At 37.0% G+C, this 19,230-nt stretch overlaps 1 protein-coding gene across 1 annotated transcript in view; it reads left to right on the forward strand.

Annotated features, from left to right (window-relative positions):
* DBX2 (developing brain homeobox 2) overlaps positions 1–19,230 on the forward strand; it is a 64,705-nt gene that overhangs the window by 936 nt on the left and 44,539 nt on the right. The window lies entirely within an intron of this gene.

Consider the following 19,230-nt stretch of genomic DNA (forward strand, 5'->3'; position numbering starts at 1 on the left):
CACGGAATTTTTTCATATAGACTCTCTCTCTCTCTCTCTCTCTCTCTCTCTCTCTCTCTCTCTCTCTCTCTCTCTCTCAACTCTCTCTCTCTCTCTCTCTCTCTCTCTCTCTCTCTCTCTCTCTCTCTCTCTGTCCCTGTGTCTCGGTCTTTGTCTCTCTGTCTCTGTGTCTATGTCTCTGTCTGTCTGTCTCTTTCTCTCTCCGTTTTAACTCTCAGTGAGCTTAGTTGGAGGTGGGGAGAAACATTTTAAGTTCCAATCCAAGTAGGAAGTTTTCCCGCAGAGTTTAAAAATAACTCCCCTCAGAATCATCTTTGTGATGGATGTTTCCAACCTCATTATCTATTAACGGAACCAAAAGAAAAGAGTAGACTATCTTCCCCACCCCCCACTCCCACCTCCGCCCTAGTTTGTGAAGACATTAGAGAGATCCAGATCCGGGTGATAAAGAGTGATTTTGGAAGTAGGGAGATAACTTTATAACCATAATAGACCATATACACATTGAACTACCTAGATTTTTAAAAATGGAAACAATATGCACTAATCATCAATCCTTTCGCTGTTTCTTTTCTGAACTTATTTAATAAAGTCTTCTGCGGACCCTATTGTGGCTACGAGCTCCTAGAGCAAATTTTATGTTAATGACTTCATGTAATTTTGGTGAAAACGTAACCATTTCTTTCAGTTTAAAGTGGTTATTGATGGAACGGGGACAGATATCAAGTTCCAAAGCCAATCTCTTCTTTACGCCAACGATAAAATTCTAATTAATCAATTTTGTCCCTTGGAAGGTAAGGGGATGACGATTCAGGTAACAGTGTCGTTTTCGTTGGTTTTAAAGGTCACTAGTCAGCTTCAGTATCGATCAGGGTATTTGCTACAAGGGTTTCTTCGCCCTCTCTTTTCTTCTAAAGGAAGAGAAAAAATACTTGTGAAATGAAAACAAAATTTTATATAAAAAAGACATGTATAAAATAGTCAGGGGAAGAGTAATCTACCCATTATGAACCTTGCATATGAAAACAGCAGATAATTAACATTCAGAATCTCTTTTGGATAATTTGGCCTGTAAACATTCTTGACTACTAATTAAAGTATTTGTAAATTAATCCTGCCCAGGTGTGGTTATACAATGGCCACACAAACTCCTTCTTCGAGGAAATAATTTTTTAAAAATGTGTTAAGTTTAACGAATGCTATAAATATGTACATATTTAAAAAAACTAAAACCATTTCCAATATGCATATCAAAACACTAAGTTGGCTAGGACATTTCCTGGAACTATTTAAATGGTAAGATAAGAGCAACAAATCTTTTTTTTCACATTAAAATTTTAAAATATTAGCTTTATGTGTATTTGAAAATGTGTTCCCTTCATTATTACTTAATATGTTATTAGAAACTTCTTGATGAAACTCGAAAAGGAATAAAAAACTAACGGTGAACGTAAGCAATGTTGGTTACACATTTATACTGTTTTAAATCACAGGGTAGACAGAGAGGAGGATGATTTCCTGAAAATCTTGCAAACTTTATTAGAGAATAAACAGATTTTTTCTACTTGTTAATTTTATAGAACTTTTGTTAGAATAAAAATAGGATTTAGGTAGCATTTTGAAGTTTACTTATTTTAGTGTATTATATAAACCTATAATTTTCACTTTAGCTAAGAAACAGGCCAAATAATTTTAGTTAATACATAGAAATTAGAAAGGGATATACATTGATATTGCATATATATTATACAAGTGATTGATAGGCTATGCTTCAGCTATCTGAATTTTGATTGAAAAAATTTATTATTCTTTTAAAGAATTACTAAATTAAGTAGGAGCACCAATTTTTTTTATTTAAATGTTTGTATATATTGCTTAGTTTTTAATTTTTCTTAAATTTTTAAAAAATAAATGTCGAATATACCATTCCCAAAGCTTTAAAAGATGGACATATCCTAGAAAATTTTTTTTTAAATCAAAATCAATCTATTGAATCAGGGACACAGAACACACTGTAGAACAGAAGATATTTCTAGTCACTGATTGTTTAACATTATTTGAGCAATTCAAATTATTTTCATTGTGAGGATTAGTTAAAGCTTTATGTCATGCATAATGTTGCAGAGATTGAAAAATTCTGCAGTTTACTAATAAGATGATTGAATTAGGTCAGGTTCATATTTTATATGAGATTACCTAGAGAATGATTAAAATAAGCTTTACAAATCTACTATAATAAAGCAAGTGAATAAAGAAAGGGATGTGACAGTATATGAGTGTACACACGGATTTAATTAAAAAAAAGTTTTCTTTATTTCTACCATAAGACTTCTCAGTAGTTGTGCCCATTTAATATATCACAGGATAACAAATCAAACCATGTGCATATTTTATGCTATTCTCTTCTCTCCAGTCCCTTGCACGCTATTCTATGGAATTTCTTGCCTTGACATATCTCAGCCATGCGTTATTCCCACCATCCACTGTCTTCATTCCTTCTTATGTGATATCATTAGTCCTCTTCTGAAACGAAGGATGAACAACAACTCATCTGCTACTAAATGAAACTGGAGAAAATCTTGAAATTGTGTTAATTCTTCTACAAATTTATTACATAATGTAAACTGGGTTTCTTACTGGGGCAAGGCAATCTGTTACACCTCCCCAGTTTATTGGCTATCCTGTAGTTGCTTTTTCAGACCTTTTTAACCTTTCTGAAAGCACCCTGACTTTCTCAGCTGAGAAAGGAAAGAGGGAGAGGAATAAGCATTTATGTAACATGTACTCTGTGTCAGGCACTGTGCTATTACAAATATCATCTCATTTGATCCTTACAACAACCATGTGAGGTATGTGTTATTACTATGCCCATTTGACAGCTGAGGAAGTCAACACAACTATAGGTTAAGTGATTTGCCCAGGGTTACACAGTTGGTAAGTATCTGATGCCAGATTTGAACTGTCTTTCTTACTCCAGGCCCAGTGTTCTATCCACTGTGCCACCAGCTGCCTCTGAGAACCTTACCTCATTTTTCACTTAAAAAAAGGAGAATATTTGCTGAAAATTCCCTCTTATCTCCTTCTCATCTCACATTGTTCAGATGTCTTCCACCATCTTTTTTACACCTGCCTCACATAAAGAGGTGCTTCTTTCTCCTTGACAAGGAGCCTCTCTACATGTACAAGTGATCCAATTCTGGTCTGTCTTCCAGAAGATGACCTTCTCTATCATCCTTCTTGTCATTTCTCTTCAGTATCCCTCTGTCTTTCCTACTGTTTACAAACACACTTGTCTCTTCCATCTTCCCCAAATCCTTACTTTATCTATCTATCCCAGATAGCTATCGTACTATATCTTTCTTTCATAGCTAAACTCCTCGAAAGGGCAATTTATAATTAGTGCCTTGAATTCTTTTCCTATCAACTCATCATTCAACTGAAATTGCTCTCTCCAAATTTACCAATTATTTTTCAGTTGCCAAATCCAATGAACCTTTTCTTAATCATTCTTCTTAGCCTCTCTGCAGTGGTTGACCCTATTAAATACCCTCTTCTCTTTGATATTTTCTTCTCTCTTCTTGCTGCTGCTCTCTTAGTTCTCTGAGGTTCTCCATATGTCTGACCACTACTTCTCATTCACTTTGCTGGATCTTCAGCCAGGTCATGCCCAATAACAGTGCCTTCTCAAGTTCTCTTCTGAGCCCTTTTCTCTTCTCTTTCTATACTATTTCATTTGGTGATTTCATCAGCTCCCATAGATTCAGTTATCATCTCTATGCAGATGATCCTGGCATCTTTTTGTCCAGCACTCTCCTCTTTGCTGATCTTCAGCTTCACATCTTCAAGTGTGTATTGGATCTATTTAACTGGGATGTCCCCTAGTTAAACTCAATAGGTCCAAACCTGAACTCGTGATCTTTTCCCAAAACTCTTCCCTGTTCCTAAGTTTCATGTATCTAATGTGTTGCAAAAGTTTTTTGATTTTGCCTTCATTACATCTCTCCCCTTCTCTCGTCTGACACTGCTACCACCTTGCTATAGGCCTAGACTATTGTAATAGCCTTCTGATTGTTTTTTCTGCCTCAAGTTGCCTTCAACTCTTTTCATTCAGCTATCAAATAAATATTCCTGAAACACAGATCTGACCATGTCTCACTCATCTTCAGGAAATTCCTCTGGCTGTCCATTACCTCCAGGATCAAATAAAAAATTTTATTTGGCTTTGAAGGCCTTTCATTATCAGATACTTTCTGCTTTCCACTTTTCTTACACTTTATTTCACTTGCAATGACATTGGACTTGCTGTTCGGTCCACAAGACACTCCATCTCCCTACTCCTGGCATTTTCACTGGTTGTTCTCTATGTCTGGATGCTCTTCATTGTTATCTCTTTCCCTGGTTTCCTTAACATCTTTAAAGTTTCAGCATTCTAGCTTCTGCAAGAAGTTTTTCTCATCCCTCCGTAGTAACCTCTCTTTAAGATTATTTCTAATTGATTCTGTATATATCTTGTGTGTATATAGTTTGTGTCTTGTCTTCCCCATTATACTGTGAGTTCTTAAGGCCGCATAGATAATAAACAACAGGACCAGGAGTTTAATCTTGACCCTACAGACCATAAATCCAGCCTCCTTCCAACTTTATCTGCCAGCCTCTGATCTATGCAACTGCAGTAGTGGTATGAAAGATTGGGTCAATCTTATTGCCTTGCATGTGTATATGCCGCAAAGATAGATATTTCTATTGTTTAGTTTCTGTTGTTTGAACTCTCTTATGGATTTATGTTGACAAAATGAATCCAAGAAATCTTTTGGTTAGACTAGGAGTAGGCAAGCTGTTGCCTTGAGGCCACATGTGGCCCTCTAGGTCCTCAAGTGTGGCCCTTTGACTGAATCCAAACTTCACAGAACAAATCCCCTTAATAAAAGGATTTGGTCTGTAAAACTTGGTTTCAGTCAAAAGGCTGCACCCAAGGACTTAGAGGGCTATGTGTGGCCTCAAGGTTCCTGTAATGGCAAGCAAAGTGGGACTTTTCACTATTTTTTCTTTTGGAGTACTTCTTGGCACTAAAGCAATCAAGTGCCTTTGATTGAGCCTTGCCTTTGATTGAATCAAGAGTCTTTGATTACCTGTTTAAGCCACAAGGAAGACTAAGTCACATGAGTTTGAATCACATGGTAGTGACACCCTCTGACCCTGAATAAGTGTATATATACTCTGAGGTTAGCTTTTTGCTTTCTCACTCATTGGAAAAGTGTTTGTGTGATTTGGCCAGAGGAGATTCTGGGTAGCCATTAAGGAGCCCCCCAGCTTTGAAAACCTAGATATTGGTGCTATATATGTATTGGTATGGACAGACAGTTAGAAGCCCTGTCAGCTGATTTGTGTTATTTGCTCTGTTTATATAATTTCTGCTTTTAATTTCTATTTGTGTTTTCTCTGGAGTTCAGGATGCTGGCTTTTCCCCCTGAACTAAATGAATGATAATGTATGTTTAATTACAGTGAGAGTGTAAACCCCTTAAAGTTGCTTTCCTTAGAAAAGCAGAACAAAGAACCTGTGCTAGCAGCCTACCTATGTGCTGATGTTATTGGCCTTATACCTCCACAGCAGCTGCTAGTAACATTATTCTTATACTTCCCCACCCCTGGGTTATGATAATTCCGTTAACACACAGAGAGCTACCCTTATAACTTATATTGTAGAAAGAAGAGTGGATTAGGGGTTTCACATACTCAATGAATGTGAAATGTAAAAGACCTTAGATATAATCTATTTTTATTTATAAAATGAGGAAACTGAAACCTAGACATGTGATCCTGGATAAATCTTTTAGTTCCCCTCAGTTTCCTCATCTTTAAAATGAGGAGATTGGATTAGATAAACTGTAGGGTCCTGTCAGTTAAATCTATGATTCTCTGGCCTGGTTAGTAAATGGTACACTTATCGCTTGAACTCAATACATCTATAATATTATATTTGCCATTCGTTTCTAGGGCTACATCTGCCTCTCACTAATTTTATGACTTGGAAAAGTCACTTTTCTGAGACTTAGTTTCAGTCAACAAGCATTTAAGTACTTATCTATGCATAAGGTAATGCCTTAAGCAATGGGGTTATAAAGAAAGGAAAATTGAGGTCTTCACCCTTAGTGGGGGAGCACAACATGCAAATAACTATTATACATACAAAATAATATAGAGTATAAATAGAAATTAATCTTCAAGGGAGGCATTAGAAATGGGAGGGACTTGGAAAGGTTTCTTGAGGAAGTTGGGATATGAGTTGAGTCTTGCAGGCCAGGGAAGCTAGGAGGCAGAGATATGTAAGGAGAACATTTCAAGACTAGGGAACAGCCAGTTAAAAACACAGAATGTCATACACAAGGAATAGCAAATAGGCCATTATGATGATTTCCAGGTATAATATTCCAGTTCAATTTAATATTTAACTAAAATAAATTTAAAAATTTTGACTAAAATTTTCATGTATACATCTACACATACTCAAACACACACATATTTTCTTGTTGTTCAGTCATTTCAGTTGTGTCTGACTCTTCATGACCCCTTTTAGGGTTTTCTTGGCAGAGATAGTAGAGTGGTTTGCCATTTCCTTCTCGGCCTCATTTTACAGATAAGACCAACAGGGTTAAGTGACTTGCCGAAGATCACACAGCCAGAAAATATCTGAGGCTGGATTTGTACTCACAAAGATGATTCTTCCTAACTCCAGGCCCAGCACTCTAACCACTGTACCACCTACAGGTGTGTATATGTATATATACATATATACACCACATGTGTGTGCATGTGTGTTTTGGTGACCTGATTCTACATGTATTTCTTCTTTCAAAAAACAAAAAACAAAAAAACAAAACCAAGAATATAGAAGCTACCTAAGCGTTGGTGAATTGGAAACTTTTATATACTAAAATCTATCTTTAGAAGTTCTATGACGAATGATAAAAAAAAAGTACCATGCTCCCTTATGGAGTTTATTGATGGATAAAACCCCACATGTGACTTCTATTTTTAAAATTTTTCAAATTTATTTTTTATTTTTAGTTTACAACACTCAGTTCCACAAGTTTTGGTGTTCCAAATTTTCTTCCCCTTCCTCTACTACCCCCTCCCCCAAGATGGCATGTAACCGGATATAGGTTCTACATATACTTTCACATTAAACTTATTTACACATTAGTCAAGTTGTAAAGAAGAATTATAACCAATGGAAAGAATCATGAAAAAGAAGAAACAAAACCAAAAAAGAAGGGGAAAAAAGAGACAAATAGTTTGCCTCAATCTGCATTCAGACTCCATAGTTCTTTCTCTGGACCACATGCGACTTTTAAAAAATTGGTGTTCTTGTTTTGTTTGTTGATCCTTGTCATGCCTCTGTGAAGCCTAAAGGTTCCTGAGTAATGCTACCTACCTGAAGACATTATTTTAACTACTCTTGCATGCTGTAAAAATATGGAGACATATATCTTTTTGCTTTTTCATCTATTCAAATAAACAAACGAAAGTAGACATGAAATTTCGGGAAGAAAAGATCTGGATTGTAGATTATATGGATGGGAATAGTGTAAGGAGCCAGAAAGGTAGGAAAGGACCAGATTGTGAAGGGCTTTAAAGCCTAACAGAGAATTTTATATAATCCTGGCAATAACAGGGAGCCATTGGAACTGATTATGTCAGCATTGGGGGGGGCGCTGGTTTCCTACACTTTAGGAAAATTGCTTTGGCAGCTGAGTAGAAGTTGAATTGGCATGAGGAGAGATTCCTTTCCTGTCTTAAGTAAAGATAAATTTGGAGGGGAAAAAAAAGAACTCTAGCAGAAATATCAAAAAACTCTTACTAAGCAGAAGCGGCTCCTGGACCTCATGAAGAGATATTCTAGACTACAGAAATCATAAATTTGTTGGGAAATATCTCTTCATCAAAGAGACCGGCCCGAGTTTGGTAATTATTGGCACTGATACATTACAGTTTCTCTGCTTTAACCTAAAAGCAGTTGCAATTCAAATTTAAATGGAACAATAGTCATGTATAGCTTTATATTAGTTAAATTAGGAATACTTTGAGGTTCTTTGGAATGAAATATGCTCTATACTTATATTGAAGTCAAATATGAAATTTCCACCCAAAAAGTCTTCCTCTTTTGCAAAAGGACAATGTAATTCCCCCTTTCCTCCATCACACTTTACTTTTCCTGCTGTAGCATCCCATGGCTGACATACATAATTTGGCTCCCTTTAAGGTGTATTTCAAAGTTACTTAAAGTTCCTAGGATGATTTTTACCCCAATTTCTTTTTAGCTTAGTATGGGCATCAGGCAAACCTTTCCTTAATTGCAATGATTTTTTGCTTTCATGATGTGAATGTAGACCTTTAATGTCAAATAAATCTAGTTCAGTTTGTTATTCCTATGAAAACTGAGATTGCCAATGTCTTAAGAATGACAGAAAGAAAAAAAAATCCTAATTTTTGCATCAGAATACTTGTTGGATGTTTGTGCAACTCTATATTAATTTTATTGTTTCTCACAAAATTTTTAAAGACATTCAGTTTTTGCCTTAACACAGAGACATAATTATTAACCTGTTTCCATTTCAATTATTTAGTTCCAGTTTTAGTAATGTTTCCATTTTTAATGAAATCTTTTAATTTTAATTTAAATATTTGACATGGCGATAAAGTTGGTTTTACTTTTAAGAATATTGTCGATTTTGATGGCTAGTTATTACTTGCAATAATTCAGAGACAACTTTTGGAGATGTTATATGATTGGTCAATTTGGGCATTTATTTTCTTTCTGAAATAAAAGATGAAAAACCTTCAGATGAAAAAACTCTTAAAACAGTTAATCTTTTGGCAGTTTTCTATTTTCCTTTCATTTAATCCTAAATTACTACCATAGATATGTACATGCATATATAACAAAATATATGTAAAGTATGTACACATGCATATATTTACATATATGAGTTATATGCATATTCACAATGACATATAAGCATATCTAGACTTGTCATTTCTTTGGTAACCTCCTCTACCAATGCAGATTAGCACCTTTTCTGCAATTTTCAGGCTTAGAAGTTCCTTATGTCACCTAGTAATTTAATGACTTCCCCGAGGTCTTTCATATGCTATGATAGCTTCTTCTTTATAAATATCCAAAATACCCTCTAGAGTGGTGATTCACAAACTATTTTTATCACACTTATTGATTTATAACTAATTACACATATGGTATGTTCATTATGAAAAATATACAAAAATACATTTTAGATGATGAGATAAAGATGAATTAAGTAATATTTTAAAATAATTTTTACTTTGTAGTACAAAAATCTTTTTTCTCTCACAAAAATTGTAATTTCTTCTTAGTAATGTATTGAATATGTGTCACTATTTGTCAAAAATCTAGTTCTTATATTTTGTGAAATGGTGTGTTGCTAATGTGATCAAAGATCTTCCCCAGCCATTTAGTAGGCCTCAGGGGGAGCTAGTTAAGGGAAGCTTGATTAGGAGAGGCCTGTTTGTAGGAAGGCCCATTTGCTAAGTAGGTGCTAAGCCCCAGGGCCCTAAACAAGACATATATGCCCTGTGGGTAGCCATTAAGCTCAGACTAGAGAGCTTTGAGGAGAAGAAGAAGATGATGAAGAAGAGAGAACTGGAAGGGCTCTGAGAACTCCAGAGGCTTTCAGAACTATGGGAGGAGGGGACACAGGCAAGCAGACAGTTAGGATTCCTGAGTGAGTGTTTATGGGAAGGCCTTAGCAGAAGGGAAGGTTATAGGATGGCTTTGCTCTTTGCTGTGATACTGTCTTTTAATCTCTTTGCTGTTACATTGAGGTGGATTTACTGGTTTTGGGATACAATTACTGCTATGTCCAATTGGGGTTATTGGTTTTGGGATTTGATCCTCTGGTGTCTGAATAAATATTTTACTTCTTCTGCCTTCTATACAGAGAGTCTCTTATACTTTGCAATTCCTAACCATACAGGCATATACATGGTCACCATCGATATCGTGAATCTTGCCTTACTGATACAAATGGTAATTTGAAAATCTGCTTCCAAGTTCAGTTTAATTCAATATTTGATCTTAAAGGCAGTGGATAAAAACAATACATCATAAAGATACATAAATCTTAATGGAAGTTTCCAAGAAATCTGATGTATTTGGATTGAGGTGGAGAAAATCATCATCAGATCGTAGATTTAAAAACTGGGAGTGGTTTCAGAAGCCATCTAATCTGATCTCTTCATCTTACATATGAAGAATTTAGACCCAGAGAGTTCAAAAATCACACAATTAATAGATTTGTGTAAGTAATGGAGCCATGATTTTAATCCAGTTCCTCTGATTGCAATGTCAGTGTTTTTTCCACTGCCTCTTCCCAAGTGGAAGAGTTAAGAAAATTGTATACTTTACTACCTGGTGCATGTATGTGTGTGTGTGTATGTGTGTATGTGTGGATATTCAACACTGTTTGCTTTCCTGTTCTCCATCCTATTCCATTTGCTGCTGCTATAGTCCTTACTCTCATGGAGTTTGCATTTGTAGAACCCCAATTTTAATTGTGAACCCCAAAACCAGAGTTTGTTCTAAGAAAGAGACAAATGATTAGGTCAAATTCATGTTTTTATTTCTCTCAAGCTGGCTTGACATTCATTGCATGGGAGTTCAGTCCAAAACTGGGCCCTGCTAAAGGGGCTAGTTCAGAACTGGTTTGATTTGGGATTTGGAGGTACAGGGTTATATGCCCTTCAAAGACTAGATGTTCCTAAGGGGATCTATCAACTCTGACTGGTCAACACACTGAGAGGTGGGCTATATTAAAATGAGGTCTTGAGTACATTACTTAGGTCACTTAATCTTGGTCAATAGGGACTGATATCACCCACCATTATTCTATTGTCAGAGGAAATACTTGTTCTATAAGAACCCCCCCATCATATCAGACTACTCTCACTCTTGGGCTATCTAGGCAGAAGAATCTATTTCCACTTAAACCTAAGAAGATTAAAATCAATTCAGGCCTGAGCTGGAATTTGACCAGGATAAGAAGATTCAATGCCATTTCATCATTAGTAATGTAATGTAAAGGAGAGACTTAATTTGTAAGGGGAGGTGTGAGAAATAATCGTCTTACCAAGCATTCCACCTGGCCATGAGTGAATTTAGAAAAAAAGATTTTTATTTCATGTCATGGTGACTTGGCCTTTAACCCCTTGTGAAAAAGGGTTACTTCGTAGGTGCAAGCTCACCTCAAGACAATTATAAAATTCTTTTATAATCGTCCTGATTCAAATTTTCCACCCCACATCTCATTGGTCATCATTTCAGAGTTCACAGCCTAACTGAACACCTAAACTCCACCCCTGATTACATCTTCTCATTTCCACATTTCAATCCCTCCCCCCTTTTCATGCTCATATACGTTATTCTTTATTTAATAAAGAAAATGCCAAGCCAAAAAATCCTTTTAGTCTCCTCCCCATTTGTCTGCATCAGATAGCATGAGGAAGGACTTTTCTCAATTGCTAAGAGAATTGACAAACGTTTGAAGATTTGATTCCAGGATATCCATGATAAAAAGTAGAAGAATCTGGGTTAATGGATCTCATCTTTTGTGATTGACACTCAGCCGGCAGTTCTTTTGATATGCAGAAAAAGACCTCAGAACAAAGAAAAGGAATCTGCTCTTAGATATGCTGATTATCAGGTGGCCAGCATCCCCCCACTCTACAAGCAGTTTTATTAGCCATCAAAATGCCTTCAAATACTGTTCCATATCATTTCTGTGGAAACAAAATTCAATCATCCCTTACAGAGGGGATGTGGGGAAACTTTGAGTCTCCAAGACAATTATTACTAAGATTTAAAATCATTTTTCACGCATTCTAATTGGAGTATATAACACATACAAAGATCATTGACAGTGGGTTATTATCTAGGAGAGGGGTGAGGAACTAGGTCACATGTGGCCCTGAGGCTGCAGGCTCCTCACCCTTAGTAGGTAATCAGAGATTGTGAGTGGAGTCATAAGGTAGAATATTTGATTTTTCCAATAGAAGTATTGCTTTATCTTAAAAGAAAAGAAAGGAAGGAAGGAGTGGGGAAGGAGAATGTGGTACAGAGTCAGAGTAGGTCAGATAGAAGGATGCTCAGGGTAGGTTGGTCCTGATATTTAGTGGATAGACATCTGCTGACACGTGTGGGATATGTGAATCATGGTCTCCATTCAGCTAGATACAGTAAATTTTCACTCATCAGCAAGGAGAGTTTGGACTTTGGGTAGAGCTCAGGCAATTGAGTGGATTAACTTCCCACCCTCCACCAAATTAATCTTTTCAGCTAGAGATTCCTGCAGATTTAAAAGAATCAGTATTTTTATTAATATTAAGTACAAAGAAAGCAGACATAGAGCTAATTTTGCCAGAGCATTAAGAATTTTCTTATTCTCTTTGAAATTCTCTTGAATGACTGATTGAATGAATGAATGAAAAAACATTTATTAAGTATTTACTATACGCCAGACACTATGCTAAGTGTTTAGGAAACCATTAAAAAGCAAGCCAGAAAGTTCCATTTGTTAGTGCTTGGCTGGAAAATGGCTTGGTGGCCTTGAAAGTAGGAATAGATATAGTGAAATCTCACCAGTAAGATTCCAGGGTTCCAGGGATGGGGTATAAGCTCTGGGCAGAGGAAAATATCTTTTTTTTTTTTGATGTGCATAAATTTAGGCGTTTTAGGAGGAGATCATAAGTGCTGAATGGAATTGAAATATCATTTAATTGCAGAATCAAAGTTGAAAGGGACCTCAAGAAATCTAGTCAAACTGGTACTTGAACAACAACCACCTCTCCTAAAAGTTTTGACTTGACATACCTGTTAAATGGTCATCCTACTGATGGGGTACAGGCCGAGAGACCTTTTCTTCCTAACCCCCAAAAAAGCCAATTTGTCTTTAGAAATTCTCCTTGACTCTTTCCTGCTTGATTCGGTTTTAGCTTGAGGCTATAGCCTCGCATTCTTATTAGGCCTAGATCTCTCCCTCTATTGTTACTTTAGACATGCATGCCTTCAGTTACTTCCCAACCTTGACATTCCTTCAGAAACTTCCTGCCCTTGATCCCATTCTCTTGGATCCTGGACTCTGGCTCTACCTTATCTTCCTTAGACTTCCCCTCAGGACCATCCCAAAAGCCCCCCACCAGTCACCCCAGACAACCCCTCAATCTTTCCCACAATCTTTTATGTATTTAAATCCCATCCTGCCTTCACAAGGCGCTCAGATTCTTTAGGAGTCTAGCCTATGGCGGGGCTGCTGGAGGATCTGGCCAGTGTAGCTGGTCCCTAATAAACTTTGTCTTTTTCTTTGGCTAAGAAGGCTTGAGTCGAATTCTTTCGGCAGGACCCGGTGCGTCAATACTTTGGGGTGTCAAGCACCCCTCCACCTTTCATCTCTTCACTACCTTTGCATAAAGATCACCTTCTTTGGAATTCCACTTAGGGATATCTCTAATCCCAACTGTTGGGAAGCTTTTTTCTTACATCAAACCTAAATTTGTTTCTTTCTAAACTTCACACACTGCTCCCACTTTTTCCCTCTGGGTCCAAACAGTAAGTCTAGTCCTTCTTCCATAGGATAGCCCTTCAAAAAATGATGACAATTATCATATTCCCCCAAAGTCTTGTCTCCTCCAGGCTAAACATTCCTATATGATCCTCATGTAGCATGAATTCAAGATCCTTCACTATTCTGGTTGCCCTTCTTTGGATACTCTCCAGCTTACTAATGTCTTTACTTAAATGGCACCAAGAACTTAACACAATATTCCAGATGTAGTGTTGTACCAGAAGCAAGCGAGACACACCACAGAGTATAAGTTTTAAGTGGAGAATTTATTAGCCGGCGGCCATCGGGGTACAGCACCACAAATCAATGGCAAATGTGTTGGGGTGATGGCTTGGCTTATATGGGATATGGGGGTACAGAGTAGGGGGGAAGAGGAACAAAGGTCCTGGCTGATCAAAAGATTCAATCAGGTTATCGTACTAGCGGGATAATCTCATTTACATTCCTTGGTGGAGTCACGGAGTCCCAGGGATATCTCCCAGGAAGGGTCTGTCAAGTTATCTCTCAGTGGGATGGTCCTATCTATTGAGATTCCTTGGTGGAGTCATGGAGTCCCAGGGGGTTTGCTAAATGCCAAAGATATCTGAGTCCATTCTTTCTGGGGGGGCTTGTCAGTAGCTAGGGGTTACTCAGGGGTTCCTAATTTTCCTTGTATTACATAGTTTGTCCAAGAAAAAATATAGCATCTCCCTCATTCCTGAAAACTTTTCCTCTCCTCGTGTAGCCCAAATCAGATTATCTTTTCTGTAACAAACTTTTGACTCATTGGTCTTGAAAGGGTAGAGAATATGGACTTTTGCTGATTGAAAAAAAAAAAAAACTCCACCAGAATTTAATTTAAAAAAAATACCAGATGGGAAAGGCCAGGAAATCCAATCTGAAAAAAGCCTGGGGAATTATCTAGTCTTTTCCATACTGTATTTTTAAAAACTAAATTCTTTTTTTTTTTCAATCAGCAAAAATCCATATCCTTTCCCCCTAAAACAAATAGAGATAGTCAAGTAAAACAGACCTCTATATTGGCCATATCCAAGGGAAAAAGAGTCTTATTCTGTGCAGTGTCTGTGTAATCACATCTTTGAAACTACACTTTCATACTGGGACGAAATGAAGCAGGTCACTGAATATTAAACAAAGGGGGAGGTTGACTTTGACCTAACACAGCAAGGATATGTAACAAAGATACAGTGCCACTTAGCTTCTTTAGCTTCAGTCCCCCTCATCTCCATCTGGAAACATATCTGGTTATTTAGTCATCAGAATCTGACAACTCACATGGCCTCAGGCACCCACCAAGTCTGAGAGACCCCAACAATAACAGGAAGTTGCAACAGGGAAGCTGTGGCAACTCAGGTTGTATAAGAAGGTGGAAACTGCATCAGGATCAGGGAAACTATGTCAGGAAACTACTGATTCTCACAGAGTCTTTATCAAGTCTCTTTCAAATGGTGGGTATCATGAGCCCTTTGGAATGATGGTTGATCATGATCAGAGTTCCCAAATCTTTCAAAATAGTTTGTCTTTACATTATTGTTGCCATTATAAAAACTGTTCTCTTGGTTCTATTCACTTCATGCTGTATCCGTTCATACCGTTCTTCCTAGGTTTCTTTGAAACCATCCCCTCCATTATTTCATATATCATAATAGTATCTCATCACATTTCTATATCATAACCTATTCAGCCATTCCTCAATCAATGGGCATCCCCTTAGTTTCCAACTCTTTGTTGTTAATCCAATCCAATAAATTAACATTTATTAAGCACCTACTATGTGCCAGGCACTGTGCTAAGCTCCAGGCATACATTTAATAGAAAGAAAGATAGTCCTTGCAATCAAAGAGCTTACAATCTAATGGGGGGAGACAAACCACAAAATGAGGCAGGAAAGCAGGGGGAAGAAAACAAGACTGCCTGCTGCATGAGCATTTCATTCCATGTAAATGAAACCAGGCAGAGCAGCAGATGTAAAGTGGAGTGAGTTGAGAGTCCAGTTTCTGCCCTCTATAAAGAAAGGCATTGTAAGGCATTTGTAAAAAGTGCTACAAATATTTTTGTACATGTTTAGTTAAAGTTTGTTTAGCGTAGTACTAATGCCTCCCTTAATCTACCTTCCTTCTAAATCCCCCTTTTCCCTTTCCGTCCTGTTTTCTTGTTATGTTTTGTGAAATGTAGTTTTATACTCTACTGTTTGCAAATTCTTCCTTTCTCTGACCAGTTCAGAAGAGAATGAAATTTTCAAGTGTCAACTGCTGTCTCTCCCACCCCATTCTCTTTGTTGGTATAGACTTGTGCACCTCAATTTTGTGAGATAATTTTCCCTAACTCTCGTCTCTCCTCCTCAGTGTATCCCTCTTTTTCTTTTTCTATTCTTCATTTATGATTAAGACATAAAAGAACCACTTTCAGACTTCCTGTCTAATTTGACACTTTCCCATACTAGAGTATGAACAGTTTATTCTTATTTAGTTCCCTCATGATTGTGTGAGAAATAATTCATTTGAACCCCCTACTCTATTCTAATCAGTATTAATCAGTTTGATAGGATTCCATAGGGATAGTGATTATAAGTTCTGTATATTAGAGCAGTGAACTGCTGGTTGTAAGTTCACTTGCTTAATCATAGGAAGCTAACTAGACACCCTCCACCCTTGTTTCTTAGCCCAGAGTGGCGGAAGTGATTCAATTACATGGAAAGTCCTCCAACTTATTTTTGTATCTTCAGACCACTCTGTCTTGTCCAACATGAGCAGGTGACCATCTTATGACCATCTTATGACCACTTAGTTAGTGGAGATGCCCCATGTTTTGCCCATCTTGAGATGCCTGCTGACATACTATTTCTAGCTGATGCATAATTTTTTAGCCCTCAAAGCAAGGTCTATCAACCAATGGGGTTATGTATTTTGTGTAGCTCCTCTAGAGTGTTCAAGTATCAAATCTGGTATTAAGCCTTATAAAAATGCAGCCCTGGAAGAAGAGGACATCTCAGATCATGAGGAAGATCTGAGGACCACTTCATTAGAGAGACCATGGACCCTTTTATGAAATGCCGTTGGTTCAGAGCTTTGTCTCAGTGGTTTTTCTTACAGATCAGGCAATTAAAATCTCCACAATTGCTTGCTCCTGTTTATCTTTTTTATGTTTCCATGCAGTTTTGATTTCTTCATCAGGAATGCTTGGAAATCCTTTGTTTGATTCAAGGTCTAATTTTACCCTGTAGATTAAGTTATTCTTGGTTATAATCCTATATCTTTTGCTTTCTAGAATATCATTATTTCAAGCTGTATGCTCCTTCATAGCGGTGTATGCTAAATTGTTTGTGAACCTGACTGTAGTTCTTTCTTTCTGGCTACATGAAGTATTTTTTCTTTGATGGAAACTCTGGATTTTGGCTATAATGATCTTGAGAGTTTTCATTTTGGGGTATCTTTCAGTCAGTGATGGGAGGATTCCCCCTCTTTCTACTTTGCCCCCTGGTTCTAAGAAATGTGGTCAATTTTCTTTTATGAATTCTTGAAATATGATGTGTAGGTTTATTTTATTTTATTTTATTTTGGTCATGGTTTTCAGGTAGCTCAGTGATTCTTAATAATCTCCCCTCTATCAGTTTACCAAGTTTTGTTTTTGTTTTTGTTTTTGCTGTGAGATGCCTTATATTTTCTCATATTTTTCAGTCTTTTGGACTTTGTTTTAATATTTCCTGTTGTCTTGTGGAGTCATTGGCTTCTATTTAGTTCACTCTAATTTTCAGGGAGTTTGTTGCTTGGGCAAGGTTTTGTACTTCTTGTTTCAAGCTGTTAATTACCTTTCCAATTCTTTCTTCGATAGTTCTCATTTCTTTTCCATTTTTTTCCTTTATTGCTCTCATTTTACAGAGAAAAACTTTTTTGTTTTTACTCTTGCTTTATCTGTTCCAAAAATTGTACTAGAATTTTTTGCCCAAGCTGAGATTTCTTTGAGGCTTTGCTTATTGAATTTTATAGGTTTCTCTTTTTATGGGCTTCTGTCTTGAGCTTCCTGGTCACCTAATGGGTTTTCAAAAGTGTGATCCCTTTTTGTTTGTTCATTCTTCCAGTCAACTTCTTGACTTTAGACTTTGTTAGGGCCAAGCTCTATGCACTTCTGGAAGGAAGGTCTGGACTTGGCCTATTGTTGCTTTCTTGACAGCGTTGAATGTTTTGTTATTCTAGAATCTCAGGGACAATTCAGAGGAGGAACCTGAAAGCTTTCAGTGCTCTCAAAGTGATGTGATCCAGGGCACAATCTGATCATTGAACCATGACCCACTCCCCTCTGAGATCTATCAGTTCCAGATCTGGATTTGGTTCTGAGCAACAGGCCTGTTTCCACCATTAGGAGTTTCTGTAGACTGCTACTTTACTCAGCTACCATCAACCAGCTGGGAAGTGGTACTGGTTCAGAGTGATAGAGTGGTAGGTTTCCTTTGGATCTGGGCTTCCTGTCCTGGTTTTTCCTTTGCAGGCTTTAGGCTGGGCTTAGAAGCTAGAACTGAGATACTGCTCTATTTCTGGGGTCTGAGCCACACAGCTGCTGATTGGCATTCAAAGCCCTTCATGATCTAGCCCTCTCCTTTCCAGTATTCTTATACCTTACTCCGCCCACCATGTACTTTTTGATATAGTGAGATTGGCTTCGTGGCTGTTCCACAAACAAGAATCTCTTGGCTCCTGACATTTTCTCTGGCTGTCCCCCATGCTTGGAATGCTCTTCCTCATCATGTCTACCTGCTGGCTTTTCTGGCTGCCTTCAACTCCTAGTTTAAAATGTAATCTTATACAGGAAGCCTTTCCTCCTTCCTCTTAATTCTGGTGCCTTCCCTCTTTTGATTGTTTCCTACTTATCCTGGATATAACTTGTTTGTACATATTTGTTTGCTTGTTGCCTCCCCCATTAGATTGTGAGCTCCTTTTGCCTCTTTTTTTAACCCCCTGTGCTCAGCATTGTGCCTGCACGTTGTATGTGCTTAATTAATGTTTATTGACTGACTGACTGAATTCAGTTGAAAAGCTTATCAAATTCAACTTACTTACTCCAGGCAAGTTAAATAAAACAATGGTAGGCAGCTGAGCTTTTTCCTCCCAGATTTAGGCATTCAAGACAGTCTTAAGGATATTGTAAAGATTGACTATCAGGAAATTAACACAATAATTACATTACCTATTATGCCATATTTATTATGTTATATTATAAATATATCATATTAATTAAATTACTTTAACATAATAACAATTATTATTATATTGCTTAATAATAATAGTTCTTTACTTGACCAGTTATAATTAAAGGTTATTTAACATTGTCATACTCACTCAAACATTTTCCTGTTCAAATGATTTCATTCCTTGGAAGGTTCTTTTGGTCACCTCTCTGAACACTGCTTCTATTTGCTCTAAAAATTAGTTTGAACTTATTTGGCTTTCCCTCTGATATCCATTCTCTAGAAATTCAGAATGACATATTTAAATATGTTTATGATTTATTCTCTTTTGACATTCAAATACCTCTAATCCAACCTTGCTATTTTAATCTTTGAATGGAAGTAGCTATCAGAA

Source organism: Trichosurus vulpecula, chromosome 5 (assembly GCF_011100635.1).
Source record: "Trichosurus vulpecula isolate mTriVul1 chromosome 5, mTriVul1.pri, whole genome shotgun sequence".
NCBI lineage: Eukaryota > Metazoa > Chordata > Mammalia > Diprotodontia > Phalangeridae > Trichosurus > Trichosurus vulpecula.